General features: G+C 32.1%; 1 protein-coding gene and 1 long non-coding RNA gene across 2 annotated transcripts in view; one reads left to right on the forward strand and one right to left on the reverse strand.

The window, feature by feature from the left end:
* Positions 1–17,310, forward strand: part of LOC106623710 (uncharacterized) — a 159,101-nt gene that overhangs the window by 36,732 nt on the left and 105,059 nt on the right. The window lies entirely within an intron of this gene.
* On the reverse strand, positions 6,118–6,947 carry LOC138857527 (uncharacterized). The gene is made up of 3 exons (XR_011396626.1): positions 6,786–6,947; positions 6,453–6,724; positions 6,118–6,381 (listed from the first exon to the last, which is right to left on the reverse strand). It is a non-coding gene; the product is annotated as an uncharacterized lncRNA (long non-coding RNA).

Raw genomic sequence — 17,310 nt, forward strand, 5'->3', positions numbered from 1 at the left:
GTCTTCGATTCGCCATTTCTCTGCTCGCTTCTGCTCTCTCGACAAAAGAATTACATGTAAAAGTAACAACAAATTTATCGGGTTGAATTTATACCGGAGAAAATTCTATCAAGTTTTGTTTCGCATATTTTAGATCACTTTTACTACTCTGAATGGTACACATGATAAATGAAAACACAAATTTCCTTTCTCTTGTATTTTTTAAAAACTAAGAACTTTATATCAACTATAGTGATTTATAGAAATATATAGTAAGTTATAGGAAAAAAATAACGCGAAAAAGAGATTTTTTCTTGCACCACAAGTGCTGCCCATTTGGTTGAGCACCTAGTATAGTTTGTTCGATTCGCTGAAGAGTAACGCCTTGCGAATCAAGAACAGCTATTATCGCTTTCAAAATAGGCTCCTGAGTCACTACAAGCTTGCCAACAATTGATCCAATTTTCTATACACTTGTTGCAAACCGCGGCTGGCATGGCTTTCAGTGCCTTCCGCTACCCCTACTCGCTGTTGAGGTGTATTTGTACGAGTCTATTATTGATACGTTTGATACCGAAAACATTAACTAAAAGATGTTGAGATCCTCTGTTTTTTTTAGATGCTAGCACGATGATATTCACGCACAGTTTCTTTAACTTTCTCGATGTTATCGAATTTACAGAGATTCGATGACTTCACGACCTCCACTAAGTGATTTTGCCACCCCAATACTTGCATTAGTGATAAAATAGACTCCCAAAGCACCGTTCCAACATTTTTAACGATTTAATAGTCGCGATTACATTGGAAACACTAAATTTTAAGCAAATACGTTGTAAGATTTTTTTCCATAGTAAAACTCGCCAAACGTACTCGAACTAGTCTCTGAGTTTTTGAGATATCGGTCTGAAATTTTGCACAGATCATTTCCTTACCATGAAGCTGCTCATTTATCGTAACCGCTGATATCTGATGACTATAGCTGCCATACAAACTGAATGCCCAACTCAAGTCTATGTATGGAAACATTTTTTATTTGACAAGGAAATTTGACATAGATTACCATATTATTCTAAGAATCGCTACACTATCCAAAGAAATTGCTTAGATCGGATTGCTATAGCATACAGCTGCCATACAACTGTCCGATCAAAATCAGAATAAAGATCTTTTAATACCATTTTAAGTTATAAAACATGAACCTGTGAAAGGTATTATAGCTTCGGTGCAGCCGAAGTTAACTCTTATTATTTTTTTAATTGTAGTTCCTCATAAATAAACCAAAACTTTTTGATTAATAATATATATATTATATATTTGGTATATTTGTATATAGTAGAAAATATTTTTGCTTAAAACATCACCATCCCATCATGTCGGTTAAAATTATTATTTAAATTTGATTTTCGTTGTAGTCTTTCAATCGTTTTACTGAAATTTCTGCATTAAAAAGTATTATTATTTAGCGAGTTTACAAGAGTGTATAATTTTTCGTTTTCAATTTACATGCAAATTTACGGGGTTTCTATGTCGCTTCCTCGCGCCCTTTTGCTTATGACGTTATATGTTGCAATCTTGGTCCTACCACTCTTGAATATATTGAAATTGTAATATCAACAGGTTGAAAATGTCAAAGTTATTCAATGTTTACTTAAACACTGGCGTACTCTGTATTTATCCACTTTTTAACATACATATCTTTTGACAGATGATTATGAAAAGTACTGTAATTTAATATCTTATACACAATAATAAATTGATAAATCGATGAAATCTGCTCGTTTTTGGATACTCTTGTATAAAACCCGATAGTTTGAGTCGTATTCTAGATTGGGCTCGGCTTAACCATGTTCGGGTGAAACTAAAACTTTTCATACTAAATAGTAAATATTTAAATATGTAATATATTTTAAGAGTCAGTATTATAAAGTAGTTATAGGAAATATTTTTTGGTACAAATAATCCTACTACTAAACTTTCACCCCACACTTTTTTTTCATTTTAATCCCAAATCGTTTATTATATATACAATTATTCGAAGACAACACTTTTTATTTCAACTAATTTAGATTTCTCGTAAATCACTACCTTTGAAGTACAGTGATCCTTAAGAAGCCCGAACCCATCTGATACAAAATATTTTTTATTTTACTTTTAACTTCCATTTAACTTTAATCGGTAAAATTATGCACGAATTTAAATTATGGCGTCACATGAAGTAGAAGGTTGTGACTTCCGACACACTATCACCAATGTGGCGCGCTGCTGACACGCAGACATTTCCGTTTCCCGCACACATGTACACACACATGTATTCTTGCTTTTGCTATCGTCTCTTCTACTTTACCTGTCCTCATAATTAATAAATTACAATTTTTATTCAATGCAGCGAAATTTTATTACGCTCGGTTGAATAAATGCATAAAAATGCAAATATTTGTGTCTGTATGAGTGTGTGGAATGCGAGTAACAAAATAGTAAAAATTAAACTGGAGTAAGTGGAAGTAGAAAATGGCTTGCGGTAAGCCGGTGGGGCGATCCGGTAAAACTGAACATTGGTAGGTAATTCAAAGTTTTTTTAATTTAAATAGTGTAAAATATTCATATATAATATATAATAAATATATGTAATATTTTAATTTTTGTATCACTTTTATTATCGGAAACGGAAATATGTTTGTCGGATATATGTAAATTTATTGCTGATAGCAAACCTTCTTAGGCTTAGATGGAGCTTGTATAGTTAACCAACCGTTTAATAACTACAGTTTCTAAAGAGATATGGAATTCTTCGTAAGTAAATTTATAACTCAGTTCAGTAGAAATTTCTTTCAAGTTCAGTGGTAGTGGTATTAGTAAAGGTGAACCAAACCAATTCTATAATAAAATATATATTTAAGAGAAAGAAAACTTTATTTCAAAATATAACACAGAACAATCAATGAAATGTCTACTATTTGGCTTTTGTTCAAATAATATTCGAATAGAAGGATGGTTGAAGCAGTGTATGGTGTCTGGCACCATTCTGCGTAAACCATTTCGTACTTAGCAGTAACTTCGCTTCTTCTTTAGATTTATGAAGATACTTAGTCATGTCATAAATTTTGTTATAAAGTTTACAATGCTTAAAGAGGAGACAAATTCGCAGTAAAAGTGCTGTTATTCGCTAAAATCTCCTTACAATACCGCAAATAATGTCAAGAGAAATGGATATATCAACCAGATCAAATCCGGGACTTTTTCGAAATGATCTCTTCATGAAAGGCTTCCGCCGGTCAGCTGGTCATCTTCTGACAACGAGCTTGAAGTAAATTAAGCTTAACAGATGCAAGCGGTTTCTTCAGTGGCACACGGATAACGGCCATGAATGTGTCTTTTCTACAGATAAAAAAATTTCACTGTTGAAGAAGTTTGTAATAAGTAAAACAACAAAATCTGCGCAAAAACTTTTAAAGAGGCAAGAAATTGTATTTAAGAGTTCAACGTGGTCACCATCTTGCTGCTGCAATGATTTGGTTGGGAGACATTATATTTTTTCACTTCTGTTAAAAAGGAGTTACAAGTGGCGAAAAGGAGAACCAGCAAAATGTTTTAAAAGGCGTAATAAAGCGGTTAAGCAATACTCTTTCGTGGGAGAGCATTGGATCTTCCAGCAAAATTTAGCTCCAGCACACAAGGCAAAAACCACCCAGCAATGGCTTAAAAGCAATATTCCTCGCTTCATAGATATAGATGATTGGGAGACAGGATTTCTCAGATCTTTAAATCCATTAAACTATAGTTTGTGGTTAGAGTTGAAAAAATATGACCCGTCGCATACCCCACAGAAATATGGAGAGTCTCAAAAAATCTTTTGTTCGATCAGCGTCATCAATACCAACAGAAACTGAGCCTGCTATTGAACAATGGTCGAATCGTTTGACGGTGTGAAAGCAAAAGTTACTATTCGGAACAAAATTTTGCATATCGGTCACTTAATATATGCTTAATGAAATAAAAGTAACTTTATTAAAAATTTAATTATAGTTTAATTTTTATAACAGCCTGAATTTGTAACAGAACTTATGGCAGTACTTAGTAATTATAAAACGAATTTCGGATATGAATGACCATGAATGTGAAACATTGATTCGATGCTGGTTTGACAGCTATCCCTCTAGCAAAATATACATTTATCTTCAAACTCTAGAATTGAATTAATTGTACGTATGATATTTTGCATAATTTATTATGTACAATATAATTTTTATACTAATAGAATTGCGTGTGATTACACTTGAGTCGAACAGTTGTTTGGCTAGACTGTGGATTAATGTAATTAAGGCAAATATATACTAGGTAGTTGCTAAGCTTAGCAAATTCTAATAACTTTATAAGAAAACCACTTGTGTCGTGGCGTGTGAATTAATACAGCTTACTAAATTAAGTTGTCACTTATATGTACATGCATATGTAAGTGTCTTTTGAGCGGACTGTTACACGCTGTTAAAAACCAACACAAAAAAAATTTTAAGCTTATATAAAATTTTATATTTTGTCATAGTCGTGATATTAAATATTTGCTTATTAAAGCAGCAAATTCTAATAACTTTATAAGAAAACCACTTGTGTCGTGGCGTGTGAATTAATACAGCTTACTAAATTAAGTTGTCACTTATATGTACATGCATATGTAAGTGTCTTTTGAGCGGACTGTTACACGCTGTTAAAAACCAACACAAAAAAAATGTTAAGCTTATATAAAATTTTATATTTTGTCATAGTCGTGATATTAAATATTTGCTTATTAAAGCAGCAGAAAAACGTTAAAGCGCTAAAGCCGTAAACAAATTTAACCACGTTTCCAACGAAAATTTGTGAAACGGATGTGGATAATAAATAATAAAACCTCTTTGTTATTCAATGCATATACTGATGGCAACGGATGTTTTGCATTGTTTTGGTGTACCGTTTTTTCCGTTATATACAATTTCTGTTTGCAATTACCTGCCACATAAATGCATCAGTGAACAAATGGAAGTCGGTTTTCAAATATTTATTTTATATGACAATAAAGTTGCGCATCATAAATTCTCCTTGACCAATAAGCATTGTGAAAAAGTTTTAATTTTTATTATTTGTATAATGGATAATGCAATTAATTTTCCGTTTTCCACGTATATGTATGCATACATAGCATATTGAGGTTCGCACAATAAATATTATAAATAAAGTAAATAAGTAGGAGCGAGATCCGGCGGAAATGTGGGTAGCGCAACGGCCACATATTAAAAGGTACCAAAAAACTAGTACTATGCTATATTAGCTGTCTTCGATTCGCCATTTCTCTGATTTTTCAAGGTTTAGAACTGATTAGTTTTTGGTGTCGATCGGTCAAGTCGTTTGGAAGAAATTCGATTTTTCAAAATTTTTATTTTTAAGATTTCTCAAAATCTACTGGTCCGATTGGGTCCAAACTCACACGAAATTCAAGTGCAATGAAACCCTTTGGAATGCCGTTTAGTTTATTCAAATCGGTTGAGCCGTTTAAAAGTTATAAGAGGGTCACATACATCCACACACACACACATACATCCACACATACATACAGACATACGGACATCAATTTCAAAAAAATTGACTTCTCAGCTCTCGGTCGCGGAGGTCACTTGCCGAAATCATTTAAAAACATAATGTCAAGCCCTTATTTTTATATTAAAGCTAAATTCCATAACATTAAATTATATGTAAAATATTTTCATGAAATTATCTAGTGTCACCTGATGAAAATAGGAAATTGACAGCAGGTGGCGCCAACAGACAGCAAAGCTATTATATTCGCTATTATTCTCGATAAAACTAAGCACTTCATTCTTAGTACAATTAAAGTTATTTTATAAGGAGAAATCACTTGCATTAATTGCCGTTTGTCAGAAATATTTCTCACGGTAATAGCGTATACCCTGATTCCAAATGAGATGCTTGGGAATGAGAGCAATCTGTAAAAAAAATATTTAGAAAACAACATTTTAACTTATAAAAGATATAGACACACTCTCTTGAAGATACGTATGTTAATATTCGAACTACACACACGTTTTTATTGTTTTACTTTTATTTTTTTTTATTAAAAAATTTATTTATTTTTAGTGAGTGTCACTGATTAATTATAGAAATACACATACATCATAATTACATAGCATATATCTATATTCTTCATTTCGTATTTACCGATATTTGTGTTCCACTCCTTAATATATACGATTTATTATAACACCGTTTTAATTACACGTTATGGAGGCTTGATTGGGAATGGGTTAGGTTGTTTGCTGACCATTTCACCTTTGTGCGTGAAACCAGATCCTTGAGGAATTGTTTGTAATACGAGTGGTAAGGCCTTTGGCATGTCAGTATTAGATTGCTCTGCGCAGTAGAGTAATTATTTTTATTATTTAAATTTTAGAATATTGATACTATAGTTTACGAATTATTACCTGGTTGGCTAGTTGAGCTTTCCTCCGTAGTTTCTTCCAATTCAGCGTTTGGATCCATGTTTTCCACTTTGTAATCAATTACGCTTTCTCGCAATGTTAATTTGTTAATAATTAATTAATATAATTTAACTTGTTTTGATTTTTTAATTTATGTAATTTTGTTCTACTTGTGCTTAACTTGCTTCAAGGTGTAATGATTTAGAAGCGTTCAGCCGATCTTATATACCATTCGTTATGTTAAGGCCGACATTGTTGTTTACTTCTGTCGCGAGCTACCGCAAAGCAGATCTTTGATGAAAGCTTTTTTTAGAACATATGAAGTCATGGACTTACTTGATAAAAGTGATTCTTGGCAATACATGGTGTACATGATCCAATCCAACAGTATAACAGCTGTTTTTTCTTCAATATTATTTAGTCACGTAAATATATTTATGACTAATGTTTCAACGAAAAGATAAGAATACTTTGAACAGTGAATAAGAGAAATTTGTCCGTTTAATCTTTCATGTTTTTATTGTGGTTTCAATATTTAAATTATATTATTTATGAAATTAACAAAATATACTTTCATTGAACATCAATAAGATAAGTTTTGAAGTTCTAAAATATAGAATTTACTGAAATGTTATTTCATAATAACTTTTTTTCCATACATCCTCAACTTTTTTAAATATAATATATTTGTTATTTATTAGAATAAACTGACAACAGTCACGGTGTACACACAATTTTTCACTATAAAAGTGATTTCATCAAGTGCTATAAAAAAAATTAAATATTTTTCACTGATTTGAATGCCATATAGTATAATGTAAAGTGTTGTCGAAAACCTTCTGTTGGTAAACCATAGTATTGGGAACGACAAAAATTTTATGAAGACATAAATTTTATGAAAAATTTTCATACCGACAGGGGTTCTACTTTCGCTCTCGGATTATAAAAATCGACAAGTTACAACATTATGTCAACCAACTATTACACAATAGCTTGTTTATTCTTTACTTATTTAGGACTTTATTATAGTATAAAATAGTATGCAATCGTTAAGCTTTTTTCTCTAACATTTTAATCGCTTTCGGATATTATTTAATACTCTCACGATCAACGAGCTTGTTTTGCGCTACATGTCGCAATATCACAGAGACGAACGAATTTGACGACTTTCTGCAATTTTTGGATCTTTATATTTGCTATCAGATATACCAACAAAAAAATATATATAATTACATAGTCGCGGTTGTTTGATTTCCATAATTGTCTCATTTTATATAATATTTCCGTTCAACTTGCTAGCCATTGCAATTTTTGATGAAAATTTGTATGGAGTCACGCACATAGCGTGCCTCAAGTTGGCTGTCCTATTATTTTGTCTTCAACATGCGAACTAATAACACGCATTGCGTGAACTAATAAAATATTTTACGACTTCCCATACTTCACATTGTTAAAGAGGCTTCAGTGAGTTACTTTCAATTGATATATCTTTTGCTCAAACCCAATCTAGAAATAAATGTAAATTTGATATTAGAAAAAAATCATAACTTTTTTGTAAAACTTTTCTTATATAAATAAGTAAGTTAGGACCCGCTATTAATCTGTATAATTGAATCTGCATCTCTAATTAGAAACCTTAATTGTTATGTTTCGTAGTTGCAAAACTTACTGTAATTTGTATAAAATCTCGGCCCATAACTGTCAAGTTTAAGCTCACAAAACTCTAATTACCCAGAAATATTTAGTGGTATTTGCATTCCTTTTACTTTCTGACAATGCCGTTAGTGAAAAATATACTCTCGGCCCCATTTCCCTATTCACTCTGTTGCCTAACTTTCTTATAGCTTCTGATTATGATATTACTTTTCTAGGATTCTCTTTAACTATTGTTTCTGCGGTCAAAGTCAGTTAGTATTATTAGTTCGTCCGCCCACAAGTTTTCCTTCTTTTCTGTGTTAAAGTAACAAGTACTTTGATGTTATTATTGCACGACTATTTGCCAGCTTTATTTTATTGTTATTTTTCGTGTCTCCCTCTCTTTTGTTTTACAATGTGGCCAAATTGCTTCTATTATTGTTTTCAGCTATAATAATTTGTTATATTTAGATCTGTGTGTATAAAGGTATGTACCTATGTAAATATTTATTTTCATTTTCACTTACTGACTTCTATTGACTATCTGTATTATCTGTATGTTTGTATGACATATATGTAGATATATATGTATAAGAGTGTTTAGCAATAATGCTCCTTGCCAGCACCCTCGCTTCAATAGCAGACACTTGGTTTTGTGTTATAAATACAAAACTTTGGTAATTATTTTATCTTTTGTGACTATACCTTTAAGTTTTGTTGCTCTACCTATGGTTTATTAGTATTGCTGTTCGGGTTCATGACGATGGTGATGTTAAGAAAGTTGGCGTTCTCGTGTCAGTTCTGATAATTTATTGTTTGCTGATTGTTTTGAGTATTTGCCAATCGAAAAGGAAAGTTAAATTTGATAAAAAGGAATTATGTATTGCAAATAATTTGTAATAATTGGCAAGGCGAGTTGAAATGCGGGTGATTGTCTGTCCGACCGTTTGTCCGTGCAAGCGATAACTTCAATAAAAATTTATATATATTGATGAAACTTGCTACAGCATTAATGTTCGTAATCGAGATGACAAGAAAAGACTTTATAGGATAAAAATTTTACAAGGGCCTGGCACCAGCCACCTTCAGGGGAAACCTATACATCAGAATCTACTTGACCAATTTCAACCAAATTTGGTGTTTGAGATTATCCATTCCTATTATACGATGTGAAAATGGGCGTAATTGCATGATAACCACACCCTTTCCACATGACAAACTTCCTAATTGCATCTGATTCTTTCACACTACAGTATACAAATCAAACATCAATGAGGTTATCGCAATAAAACTTCAAACAAATAGAACCCTCATATTATTACATCTTACGCCTAAAAATGTCAGACTATAAATTTTCAAGGTCCCATACGCCGAATAAGTGATCGATTTTTAACGACCATATCTGCCAATATGTGAGGTCTAGTATTGAAATTCAATTAGTTTTTTTTTTGGGAAGACAGCATTCCTTGCGTCAAAATCGGATGGATAAAATCGGATCTATACTTTCCTCAGCCCTTTCCTATATATCCAAAATAAATAATTTCGTACTTGCGGTTGACACTATACCCCATATGTCGGTCATGAGGAAAGAAATCTTAAAGAATTTCGGAAGGAATATCTTTCTAGTAGCAGTGTATCCTCCTGCTTAAAATAGATGAAATCAGGGCTTCGGGTTCGGTTGCACCTGAACTTATCCCTTCCGTACTTGTTTTTATTTTATTTTAAAAGCTGAAAGCTTGAATTAAGATGCCATTTTTATAAAAACCGTAAGTCCTAAATGATAATCGAAATAAAGAAGTTACTAAATCCGAACAGAAGTGGAAATTTTTTCCGTCCCATATTTTTCATTTTTTTATTTATTTATCCACGAAATGAATGCAAAAGTGGAACTTATTTAATGTAAGTGGTTCTCATATTTAAGGGTGCAAGACTGTATTCGTATAGCCAAATTAATCCAACGATACCGTTAAATAAGATGGTGGAAGTACTTTTATTAATCCTGGCGTGACAAAATACAACTGAATATGTGGTACATTAATATACATACTTGTATACATATAAATAGCTGTGTGTGTTTTTAGGTCATAATGGACTTTCCATGTATACAAGCATTCCTACTCAGGCTACATCAAGCGGTGCACCCACAATCAAATTGGCTGAGCACACCAACAAAACGATTGCATGCACGAAAATGCGCCACACACAATAAATATACTTGTACATATAGCATTAGTTTGTATGCTTTGAATACGATAATATATACATTCCAATATACATAAGTATGTATGCCTAACATAGATGAAGGTGAAGCCAGAAGTAACGAGCGAACGCAGACAAACATATTTGAGCTTTTGAGTGGTCAAATGGTCGGTCATCAGTTGGCATCATCACTTCAACGCCTGCGGCAACATGGAAACATTTCTCCAAATGTCACAGCTGTAGAAGCACTTTGATATTTCTTCGAAAACGCTTTGTGAAGCTGTGAAGAGGACCAAAGAGCGGCAGCTGTTCACAAGTGGAGCTACTGAACAAAACAAAGACACACAGTTCCATATACATACATATATCCCCTAACGGCTACCTTTACTACTATTGCTTTTGCTCAAAATGTTTTGCTACGTGTCTTATATTTTTTGCTCTTCATTGTACAGAAGAGTGCTGCACTCGAATTTAACTGCTTTTAATAGAATCCAATGTTAACTTATACTACATAAGAATAGCCGAGGATAACGAAAAGCATATGACGGGAGTAATATGGTAAAGAGAAAGAAGTACACCGTGGAGAAGAAAGGACAGGATTGATGTAGGAAGACAATTATGTTACTACGCTAAAAAATATATAACTAACGTTTTCTTTCAAAATAGTCTATAGAACAAGCGAATCGATACTTATAGTTTGCCATAAACTTTTGCAGAAATTATAATTTTTATACCCTAAGATTATAAAATATATAGTTATAAATGTTATATTATGAATGATCAGCGTGACGAGCTGAGTCTATTTTGCCTCGTCCATTTGGCCGTCTGTCTGTATATACCAGAACCAAACTCTTCCTTTTAAGATGTCGATCTGAAATTTTGAACAGGTCCTTTTCTCCCGAAAAGTCAAATTTTTTCAAACCGGTATATAGCTGCCAAACAAACTTATCGTTCAGAATAAAGTCCTTGTATCAAAAATGATTTTATATGAGAAGGTATCTTCACAAAACTTAGCGTGGATCATAGTTGAGGAGAATACTTCAATCCCCGCGCAAATTGTTCAGATTGGACTACTATAGTATATAGCTGTCATACAAACTAATTGATCAAAATTCAACACTTATAAAGAAAACTATTTTATTTGACGAGATGTCTCCACGAAATTTGGCAGGAATTATTATGCAAAGTAGCGGTACAATCTCCGAAAAAATTTTTGTAGATTGAACCAATATAGCATTTAGCTGCCAGGCAAACTGACCGATCAATATCAAGATAAAAAGATTTTTATACCCTTTTATGCTATAAAAATGCACCTGTGAAGGGTATTATAGCATCGGTGTAGCCGCAGATAACGGTTTTTCTTGTTTTACCATACTCTAATATTTCTGTCTTCCTTTACTGCCGATACTGCCGATATTTGTAGTTCTTATGTTCTTCCTTTACCATTTAAGTTGTCTGTTCTTAACATTCTTTTTAGTAGTATTTCTTTCTGCATCGATGGTTTTAATTTTTGTGTGCTCCATAAAGCCTGATATCTATATACTTCTTGACGCATTTAGAATATTAAGCCTCAATTGGTAAGTAATAATTGTGAAGACAATTTTTCTCGTCTGCTTTTAGCGTTTAGTGTGACATTAAATAATTCTAGAATTTCGTGTTTTTTTAAGACAGCACGATCAAAAACCTAAACAATTCATGCTAAGAAGTCAACTACAAGTAATATATAATTTCCAACCGGTATGATCTCTCTAAATAATTATGAGCAGTTTAAAATCTAATTATAACTCCAAATACCATATATGTATGTGCAATAATATCGTGGCATATATTTGAGCTGCATCTCCATGGTTTGATATATACAAGTGGTATATCTGTTTAATGCCGATATGCAATAATTATGATAAAGTTGTATGATATAAGCTTAAGGCTTTAACAGAGAAAATTACAGAACAAAACTTCAATTTAATTTTAACAGCAAAATGAGCACAAACTTGAGTAGTATTGAAATTTATCAGGTTATCAAACTCTGAATATTAATTTTCTTATCATATCAATTTTCTCGAACTAAAATACTTTGCTCAGGTATGAAAAGAAGTTTTGCTTCCATGGCGTAGTTTTTATGATTCCATCTGCAAAAGCTTTTCAAGGCTGAAAGAGAAGAAGTTATCGTTTTCTTGCCCTCATTTCTGTGGCACATATATACAAGTAGTACATATGTTTTACTAACTTGACATAATCTGATTATCATCAAATAAAATATGAAAAAAATTTGATGTAAAGAGGAGGAGAGCTAAGAGGCTATTAAAGCTTAAGAGCTATGAGGAAATATACAGTTTCAATTAACGTATTTTTAATTGTCAAATTACGCTGCGCGCAAAAGTAGTGCAGTTACATACATTTTCTTAATCTCCTACTCTCTTCGCAAGCACAATTCATACACAGCTATTTACTTTAGCATAAATATCCGCAAACGACGTCTACAATGGATAAATTACAGTCGCGCTTTTGTGTCATGCGATACACGGAACTTAATTAAATTCCGTGCAAATGCAACATTTCACACCTTCGGTTCAACAGTTCAGTGGGTACTCACGAAACTCAATGAACCCAACAAAAGCGTGCAGTGAGCCTTAAATCAGTAGGCTGACAAACAGCTGAGGAGGCAGCCAAACAAAACGTTTAGTCGCATGCATGTGTGTGTATGTGACTATGGCGTACGAAATGCCATGAAAGCGTAACGGTTAGCCGACTTTTGACGCCGGAAAATATGCAAGGCATTCGAAGTGTCGTGAACCTGTGACAGGAAAGTGTGGAAAATTTATATGCGATTGCATGTGTAAGGCATTAAACAAAAAAGCGTTTACAGGTGTTAGTTTGCGTTAAACAAAGGTAGCGTTATTTATGTAAATATGTATATTAGAGTATATATTAGGTTTGCATAAAGTTAATATTTTGTAGTGGAAAGAGTTGATTACCATAGAGTTTCTGGCACGAAATTATTAACTAGTTAACTGTCTAAGCAGTTAATTAAACCATCATGAGAGGCGCAATTTGTAAAAAACCCCAAAATAGTTTTACAATGTTAAAAATGAGCTTTATAAAATAAATTCACCAGAATAATTAGTTAAATCATGTCATATATAACGACACAGTTGGTTGAGTCCAAAATGGGTTTTATATAATATAATATTTAAAGTAGCGGTCTAATATGCCTTAATAAGAAGTGCGACATTAAGGGTTATTTAAGAAAAGAGGTGTGAACCACAAATTGCTTCACTTTGAAATTCTGCAAGAACTTATTGCCTACTTTTAAGTTACAGGCGCATATAAATAAAAAAGTTAAAAAAATATAAATTTTTCATATTTGGAATTTATCGAAAGTACATACTTTTAAAAACACCATACTAAGACTTTTAATAAATATTTAAAAATTTTTGAGTCACAGCTTTCTAAAATGCCGATCAGTTCAATCAGATCCAGCAGTTTATCTTTAAAGGCATTTTTCTCGAAACACTAATTTTCGAATTTGCTGCAGTAATTAATTGGAGACAAATGATCCAATCACTATTTAATTTCTTCATATTTTTTGTACAATTCTCCACTCAGTGACCTACCAGTTTTTGATCTGATCTAAAATCGAATTATGACAGGCCAAAACCAATACAAATTTTTGTCTATTTTTATACAGGGACCAAAATCGCTAACTCCGGTTTTGAAAAAATTAAGTTCTTGCGTTAGAACATATTTTTAGTTACTTCAAAAGATCTTCGGGAAAGGCACACTTTGCAATGGATACGTTTCAAAAATTCAAGAATACTTTATATGTATTCCATAATAAATAATTACTAAATCACAAGATTAGAATTCGATAACTAATTTTCGGACCACCTGAAGGCATATCAATTATATTCTAATAAGTGAAATATCTGTCATTTTATTACGTAATATTGAACGTTGCTGAGATCCAACGGAGACATATCTAATTCAATAAAAATAAATCTTGAGAAATTTTAGAACTAACAAAAGAAATTTAAATACTTTTTTTCATATATGCTGAATTCAATGTATACATATTTTATTTTACCAAACACTTCTAAAATTAATAAACTAAAAATTATTATTATTATTAATTATTAATTAAGATTATCTGGTTATATATATAACTGTTAAGCTCATCTCTCTCCTTGCGAATATAATTGCTGTACGTTATTGTAACTAAGCGCTGATGTATGTGTAGCCTCTCTCAATGAGGCTTACACATCTTATGAACTTTCTTTAATCGCTTCGGTTCAAAGGATCGAAATGAAAGCGATGCACATCTTCTAAGCTTTCGTAAATAAGATTTTATTCTAAAGAACTATAATATAAAATGAGATATTTAGCAGCATTTTATAAAAATACATCAAATTGTTCATTTAGACAAAAATTAATCAAAAAGTTTAACACATGTTTATTAAGAAATAATAGTAAAATCCGAAATACTTATGAGAAAATTTACAGATTCCAAAAATGTCCATTTATTTTGAAGTGTGCGCCCTCTCTTGTCACATTTTTCTATATGAACATTGAAATTTCCCATTGGGAAGCTACAGCTAATGTGTGTGTGATTGACTTTGCCAACTTAAAAGTATGTGTATAATGCTTTCCAAAAGAAAATATGTATCTCTGCACATTATTTTGTACTTCGCAAGCAAGCAGGCGGATATTTTCATATGTGTTGTGTGAGATTTTAAAACTAGTGTTTCTTGTGTTATATATATGTACATGTATGCATACATCTCTGTTAAGCTTACCTGCAACTCTATTGTCTACAAGCAATTAACTGAGGATTTCGATTGGATTTATGACTTATTGCAAGTATTTTAACACTTAAAAGGTCATAAACATATGCTTAGACATAATGCTAGTATAGCTAAAGTGGTAAATAACTAAATTTAGTGGTAAATGGTTCTAAACTTCGACATACATACAAACTGATTACATATTTAGAAAACGTAAAGCAGTGCATACATGCAGTAATTCGTAGCTAAGCCCAGTCAGAATTTAATTGTGTACATATTATGTTATACTGGAAATTCAAATTTAGTTTATAGACCTCAAATGTGGCTCATCTTATCTAGTTTTGAGCTGTTGATATTGCTTTTGATTTCGTATATATGACTGCTCCTATAAACAAATTTGAGTCCATACATTTATCAGTTCTTGTTATATGCCATACGTTTATATAATATGCTATTACGTTAAATAGGTTTTGAATGTTTGTTGTAAATAAAAGGCGACTTTGACTGGTCGTGTAGATCTCCAGATGTACTTGTTGTGGGGTTGTTAAAACAGTAAAAAATATCCCAGTAATGCTCGGACAATGCATAAGCTTATTGAAAACATATATGTCAAACTCAATCAAATATATCCCGAACGTTTTTTGCCATAGCCGATAAATCTGCCCATTGAATGGTTGTTTTATTCAAATGCCATTCCAAATAAATTATAATGTCCAAAATAAAATAATCTCAACTGAAAAGAAATAAATATAAGAATCTCAACTAAATTAAGTTATTTTAAAGCACCTGACGTCGTTTAAAATGTGTTTCAGCATATAAATTCAATAAAAAAGTATGTTGATATCTACAAACACAACAATCGATTTCTTAAATATCATTATTCCCATATTCGCTATATTATTAACATATTCACCGGCCATTACTACTGTCAAACATTTGTTGTACTCACAACTGGCTTTTTATCATATTCAAAGAGTAGAAAAATGATAGAAATGCAAAAAAAGGGGACGTCTGATATGGATGTAAATATTATTGAAATGGTTCTGAGAAATTTTTGATTTACAACGGTATTGGCGTATACGATTCATTTGTCTCCTCAATTTTCTCAAGTGCTGTTAAGCATACTCTCTAAAAATGAAGTTTGTGAAAATACCTAAAATTAAGTATACAGCACTACAGCAAAGGAAAGCGAAGTTACCCCAATTGGTACCGCTATACAGCTTAGTATTTTCTTTACGATCTCATACAACCGCTAAATGATAATTCGCCTGGATGTTTTGTTATAATAAGTATTAAATATACAAAAAAATCGCAGTGCTTTGATATTTATTAAAGCACGCGGAAGGCATTCTAATATTTTATCTAGCGCAATACATTTGAGTAAAATCATAAATTTCTTCTCTCATTGCGTTTTGATAGATTTTCCGATTCACAATTACATGCAAATACACTCAGAACTATTTTTATATGTATAACGTTAAACTCCCCTTCTCCCTGCTATTAAAACAATCATGTTAGTAGAAAGTAACTAACTTGCAATTTAAATGTCTTATACGAATTATTTAGCAGATCATCAGACTTATTACTACATTGTTAGAAAGATGGTTTAAAAGAGAGCATAGTTACGATGTTCTTATTAAGATTATAAATTGAACTAGGCTGCTAAGCACCTCATTTAAACTAGTATGAAACTGGCGTATTTCTGGCCAAAATCTGATAATTGATATTTCATACAACAGTAACTCCAAAGAGTTTCTACTTTTTATATAAAAAAAGACGTTCAGCTGACTAGTTGATATACCGATTTATACTAGTTGTACATTAGTCTATAACCAGTATATTCCCTTGCTGGCTTATTGCATACTTGTATATGTGTGTACATATACATATATTAGCACTCGGGAAACAAGCTTATATTTGTCTAAAAACGAGTGTTTCTACAATATTATGTACATATTATATATATTATGTATGTGTGCAATTTCTCATATTCGCATTTCTTAGCAAAAGCTTAAGATGCCTTACGGCTTGGCGAAAATGCTTGGATTGAGCCCTTTGTTGGAAGTAATCCTTGCGCACACAAGCCAAATTAGCTTACATATTTTACAAGTTTCCACCACGCTTGCACTATCGGCCACCATTAAATCCGTGCGTCGCTGAAAGCACAGCTAAACTGCAACTATTCATTTCCACCTGCTCACACATTACTTAGCCGCTCGTTTTCATAACTTGTCAGCTTGCGAAAA

Source organism: Bactrocera oleae, chromosome 5 (genome assembly GCF_042242935.1).
Source record: "Bactrocera oleae isolate idBacOlea1 chromosome 5, idBacOlea1, whole genome shotgun sequence".
Taxonomy (NCBI): Eukaryota; Metazoa; Arthropoda; class Insecta; order Diptera; family Tephritidae; genus Bactrocera; species Bactrocera oleae.